Source organism: Sinocyclocheilus grahami, unplaced genomic scaffold, assembly GCF_001515645.1.
Source record: "Sinocyclocheilus grahami isolate Dianchi unplaced genomic scaffold, SAMN03320097.WGS_v1.1 scaffold338.1, whole genome shotgun sequence".
NCBI classification, from domain to species: Eukaryota; Metazoa; Chordata; class Actinopteri; order Cypriniformes; family Cyprinidae; genus Sinocyclocheilus; species Sinocyclocheilus grahami.
This window is the reverse complement of record NW_015505517.1, coordinates 187514-193930: the sequence shown is the minus strand read 5'-3', so window position 1 is coordinate 193930 and position 6417 is coordinate 187514. Positions and strand designations below refer to the sequence as shown.

The 6417-nt window shown below is 36.9% G+C and overlaps 1 pseudogene; it reads right to left on the bottom strand.

Annotated features, from left to right (window-relative positions):
* LOC107602914 (WD repeat-containing protein 27-like) overlaps positions 1-6417 on the bottom strand; it is a 38544-nt pseudogene that overhangs the window by 9691 nt on the left and 22436 nt on the right.

The window sequence follows — 6417 nt, the reverse complement described above, 5'->3', positions numbered from 1 at the left end:
ATGCTAAAACGTACAATTTAGACGTATTTCAACGTTACAAATCGCCAAATCGCTGCGTATTTTTAGCTAAAAAACGTACAAATATTTACGTATCTTTCATATCATCAAGATATTCGCATTTTTATATTTTTATCATTTTATCAATAAGCGATTTAGATTTTTAGATCCCTTAACCTACCTCCGAACCTAAACCTACCCATTTTACGGCGAATATGCATTTTTATAATTGTATTAATACGCAATTTAGATTTTTAGACCCCTTAACCTACCCCCAAACCTTAACCTACCCATTTTATAGCAAATATAAAAGGATATCAAACGCAAATGACCAAACTATGCAGGAAAATAACCATTTTAGTAACAATATCCACCTTTTTCTTCAACATGACAGACAGATAAATGCAATTACAATCATTGCAAAAATGTCAAAAGCAGCACCAACTGTAATCCAAGTGATGCGTTGCACCCGCAGTCCTCTCTGGCAGAATACAGTATGTTTGTGTGATCCAGAGCAGAATTTATGTTGTTAATCGCTGAAAATATTATCCAGATAATTTTCCTGATCCACTCTGTGAACTCGTGAAGGCGCGCGCGCATCATTCAAACACACCTCACCAAAAACACGGAATGTCGCAATCTGTGACGAATGCAGGTGAGAGCCAATGAGCGTTCGATTATCCTGCCGTAAAACCTGTCGTTTGAAGCGGCAACATTTGAATTTGTAAAGAGCGTGTCAGTCAGCGCGGGCTTTGCTGCTCACGGTCACTGGACTCGCTGCTCAAATACTATCACAAATCCTGGAAAATATGCGTTGTAGTCCAAAAGAGTCGTTCGTTGTAGTTTTTGAAAAGTGATTTCTGTTAAATAAAATATCTCCTTTTGAAGTGGACTTTGTAACTTTGCAGATCTTTTTTATGCTCAAACAGCAACATTACAGACTAACTAAAGTTGAAAAAGTGAAAAAGCATAATAGGACCCCTTTAATGTGAGAAATGTTGTATTCAGCAGTCCTGAATGGTGGTTTTATTACCACTGTCAATACACACAGGCTCACACTGGGCCAGAACAGGATTATCTGATTTACAACTATTCTGTACATTTTGTACAATGCTTATAAAAATGTGGAGATACTATGAATTATTGGTCTGATGAATTCTATTACACCTTGTGTTTAATCATGACACCGTAAAACACCCCACTAAAACAAGCAGAAGCTATTCTCAATAAACACAGAGAGAGGATGAACTGAAAAAAACAGAGACAAGGCTTACAGGAAATTGCAGCAGGAGATATATTACTGTAAATCTACTCACAATATGGTCCTCTGAGCCAGTAGCTATGAAGCGACCGCAGGGCAACAAGACCGCAGTGCAATGGTGATAGCGATTAACATGGCTGCCATAGTGGCGAACACACCTGACAGTGATGGACAGAAAGAGAGATTAGTCACGTTTTGTGAATAATTCTTGAATGTGCCTAATTTGCATTTTTTTGACTCCTAAACTGGTTTACAGTAATATGCAAGGGTTTGACATGAAATACCATGAGCTAAAGTGACTTAACTTTGCCCTTTATGCTTTTAATTAAAATATTTATCCATTAGGATCCACTTCTTTGCAGCTGGACAATGCATACACCTAGACTTAATAACATACAGCATGTATCCATATTCCATACCAAATTTGGACACGCTTGCATTGTACACAATCGCAATATTCACATTTGACTCTACAAGTCAGAAAGGGGAAACACTCAGGAAAGTCAAGTCTTTGGCATGAAAACAAAAGGGTCATCTGTTCTTAAAGTGAATCTGTTTAAAATCAGCTTTTCATTTTGGCTTTCTTTGAGACATCACCTCCGTTAGTATGTAAATATTCATTGAGCAGACACTGCTCATCCAAAGCATCATACAGCAGATAGGAACCATCTTCTGGAACACTATGATGACTAAGAAGACCAAAACCACAGGATAATTTTCAGTGGCATAGGACCACACATCTGGAGCCTGTGTTTTCTTCATGAAGGTGCTATCAAATAATCAGGATCCATGTTTCATCAGACTCCAATGTTTTCCAGGGGAACTATGTAAGCTAACGCGGGAGGAAACTTTAGAGAGTACATGAGAAGATGCTTCACTTCATTACTCCCATGCATGATGGGGTTGTGTTTTCAATTGCTAGACCACATTTCCCTGCATTCTTCTAGTTTATTCTTAATATGAAGATAACATTACATACTTGGAAAAGCTTCAAGTGAAAGAAAGGCCATTGTAAAACAAATGCTGAATTCAATCTTTAAAAACTTCTTCAGAGGTATGAGTGCTCCATAAAGCTCTGAATGCAGTATTACAAAAGTGATGTCTAGAGGGGATATTTGCACAATATTTGTTTTTAATGAGTCTACAAGTTTGAACCCTCAAAATATGAGGAGCATGTTATATTAAGAAGAATGAAACACTAAACTTGGTTAAGGTATTTAACTGACATAATTATTTGGCAAGGCAAACTACAGCATATCATGGAATATGGGTTTTATTTATTGGAAAAACAAAAAATAAAGCTTGTAATGACTTCAGTATAATCAGTTATTAATATTTAATTGGTTCTCCCATGTTTTGGATTATAGCGACCATTCTACTGGAAATTAATAAATAATACTAACTCATTACTGCTACACGCACACACAGACATAAACCTATCATTGACCTACAGTCCACAGCGATCCATTTTGAAATTGAATTTGTTAATAAGTACTATATAGATTTAGAAGCCATAAGACACAGATTTGTGGATCGTTGTTAGTCTTTTTTGGGTGAGAAGTAACAACATTCAAACAAACATACGTTCATTCGTTGGGACTTTTGTGTCTGCACTTTGAGCATCCATCATTAAAAAATCATTTAACCCATTTTAAAATCCACAGAGGGGAAATTGCCTTTAGTGCTTAACCCTAACATTTTTACAAATATAAACCTATGATTTGTGCCTGATGAGATCGTTATGCCATTAAGAAAGTCACAAAATGGGCATATAAAGTGATTTAGTGCTAGCCATAACATTCAGTCCACCTCCTATCATCAACCTTTACGGAACAGCACAACCATATAATAAATTAACTCTTTTAATGAGAGTGCATAGACTGCCAAGCACGCGGTTTCTGTGCATACAATAAAAACAAATTAAACAAACAACAATTCTGGCATACACATGAGCAGACAACTCAAGAAATATTAATATGAAGGTCAAAATATTTTGCACTGCAACAGGAACAGAAAAACATCATGAAACAGATTGCCTGAGGTTCTTGCTCATCACATGAGTGGATCTAGTTGTTGTGTTCAGTCTGATTGCTTTGCACGCCTTTATGAATCTAGGGTGCTTTTCTGAAGATTTGGGTCTTGATTCACATCCTGTGAATGCCAGGTTAATCTGCTTCTCATTACCAGAAAAGATTATGCTTTAAAAGAAAGCATAAACAAATTTATTGTGTAAAGCCCACATATTTTCTTCGCATTTAGTCAACCACCAGAGCAGAAACGAACATCATGCCAACCGGAGAACCACTAGAGACTCAGCCTGCAGACACCTTAAAATAAACTCTTGTATTATGCAATGGCAAAATTCAGCTATCAAAATCATATACATATATCGTACAAGATGTGGTATGTAATTCTGTAGCTTGCTGAGCAGAGGTGTGCTATTACTTTCTAATGAGATCTGATTTGGAGCAAAAAAATCCACCAAGCAACCACCCAGAACACTCTAGCAACTGCATAGCACGTGCATAACAGCATTTTCATGTTATTTTGGTTATTCCCCATTCAAGGAGGTGACATGAATGACTATAAACAAGCTGTCTGAGGACATTGCCAAAGTGGCTGCCAAGTGAATAGTTTGGAGTCGATCCCAAAAATAATCGATTCTCTAGATTCTGAGGCATGGATGTACAAACGCTAAAAAAATACTTTCAAGTGTGTGTTGACTGAGTAATCAGCGTCCCACCAGCGGTGCCCTGACCTCCTGTGCAGCTGAAGACACAGTGATGTTTCAGAAAAGAGCTTTTAGAATGTCTTTAGAAAGCACTTCAGGACCTGTTGCCAGTATTTCTCATACATAATTCTAAATCCATAGGGCTGCTGCTCCCCTCTTAGCCTGAAGTTCAATATACTATTTTATACCTGAAAGGAAGCATTTTAATTGTGATATGCAAAACATACAGTCCCAGAACAAGCAGAGAAGGGTGATAGTCTTCCAGAGCTCCTTGGCTTTTGGCTGAAGGTTTTGTCTTGGCCTTTGGAACGATGTCACTTGTGTTTTAAATGAAGTCTGAGGGGAGATAAAGCCATTTCACGTGCTTGAAGTCAGAGCAAGTGGAAAAATGGAAAAATACACATAAAATGGCCTGAGCCGAAAGGTTCTCATTGCCAGACCTCAGTTTGTCAATGACTGCAGGCAAATGATGTCACTAATTTTCACATACGCTCCCGTCCATGTTTCCCATGTTTGACCTGCATTTATCTTTAGTATTCTGTCTGAAGTGTTTTTCATGATTTCCTCTCTTTGACAATTTTCCTTTCTCTTTTCCACTGGAACTAATCCTTCAAAGAATTTAAAGAAGAAAAAAAAACGCTGTCCTGCAATGTTGTTTCGGCCAGTCCCTGTAATGATGCCATTTTTCTGTAACTCAAGAGCGATCAGTCAAATTATTTTTACAGCTAATGTGACATTCCGTGCTCCCATGAGCAAAGATGGCAAAATTGAACTTCAGGGGGGACGTGCGGCAGCAGAAAAACTGCCATTGTAATGAATGGGAAAGCTAACGGATAGTATAGACCTCCTTGGGGAGGAAATTGTCAGTTGTGAAACTTACAGTACATTTACATAATATATCGAACTTTATTTTAAAGCAGAGAATTCATGCTTTGTTAAAGCTGTTCGTTTCTGCGGGGATGGATGAGGTTGTTAAATGCTCCTGACCAGAACCTGACCTGAACTCGGTGCAAATATTTATCAAGGCAAGAAAAAGGTATTTGACACTTTCTGGAGTTTGAAAGTAGGAGCGGGAAGATCTCCAAGCATAATAGGATGCAGGATGTATAAGTATAGAAGCAATTCACACCTTTTCACAAGAATAAAAGAAGGGCAAGATATATTTAATCCATTCCTTCAGCTTCTCTTGTAAGGTAAATGAAACTAAATGGAGAGGTTCAGCTGCAGAATATCTATATAGACATAAAATATCACTAGGTTTGTAGAAAAATATGTTCAGAGTCTGGAACGTTCCACACAGTTTCCTGTACCTATACTTGCTGTCTCTTCTCTAGCTTTGTTTATCCTTTCATAGGAGGATAGACAGGTCCAAAATGCTTTTTCCACCCTGATGCGTTTACAGAGTGTTCTTAAAGCAATAGTTCACTCAGAAATGAAAATCAGTCATCATTATTCTCCCAAGTTTGTTTCCAAAGCTGTGTGACATACAGCACTTTCTTCTGTAAAACATAAAAGATTAGTTTTTTAAAATATATCCTGGCAATAGTTTTTTTCACATATCAAAAATTAATGCGGACTGGCTCTGTAGAGCTCCAAACAAACAAACACCATAAAAGTAACACATATATATATATGGGGTTCACAAATTTCAAGTTTGGGCAAACTGTTACTTTAAGAACACTCTGTAAACACATCAAGTTGTGTTTGATGTGTTTACAAAGTTCACTCAGAAATGAAAATCAGTCATCATTATTCTCCCAAGTTTGTTTCCAAAGCTGTGTGACATACAGCACTTTCTTCTGTAAAACATAAAAGATTAGTTTTTTAAAATATATCCTGGCAATAATTTTTTTCACATATCAAAAATTAATGCGGACTGGCTCTGTAGAGCTCCAAACAAACAAACACCATAAAAGTAACACATATATATATATGGGGTTCACAAATTTCAAGTTTGGGCAAACTGTTACTTTAAGAACACTCTGTAAACACATCAAGTTGACCCCCCCATTTTGCACTAATCTGTCATCCTATGGAGAAAGAAACAAAACTAGAACAGAGACAGAAACTACAGGTACCAGAATATGTGCAGAAAGTTCCAGACTCTCCAGACTGAAAAATATGTGTTTGCAACATCATGAGGATGAACAGATTTCAAATAATAAATGGATATGAAAACATGTTCACCTTGAATTATACAAGAACTAAATTAATTTTGAACTTGAACTAATTGAATTAAGATTCAATTTAGAATTTATTAGCAGGTTTATTTTTCAAATTCCTTTGGTGTTGGCGTCTATTTATCTATATATTTAACAAGGTCTTACACAGATCAGTGAGGGACTGTGAAAGAAACAGCATTGTCCAGCTAAAGTAAAGTGATTACTGTTAGGTCAACTGCACAGAAAGAATTCTTTCCAAAACCCTT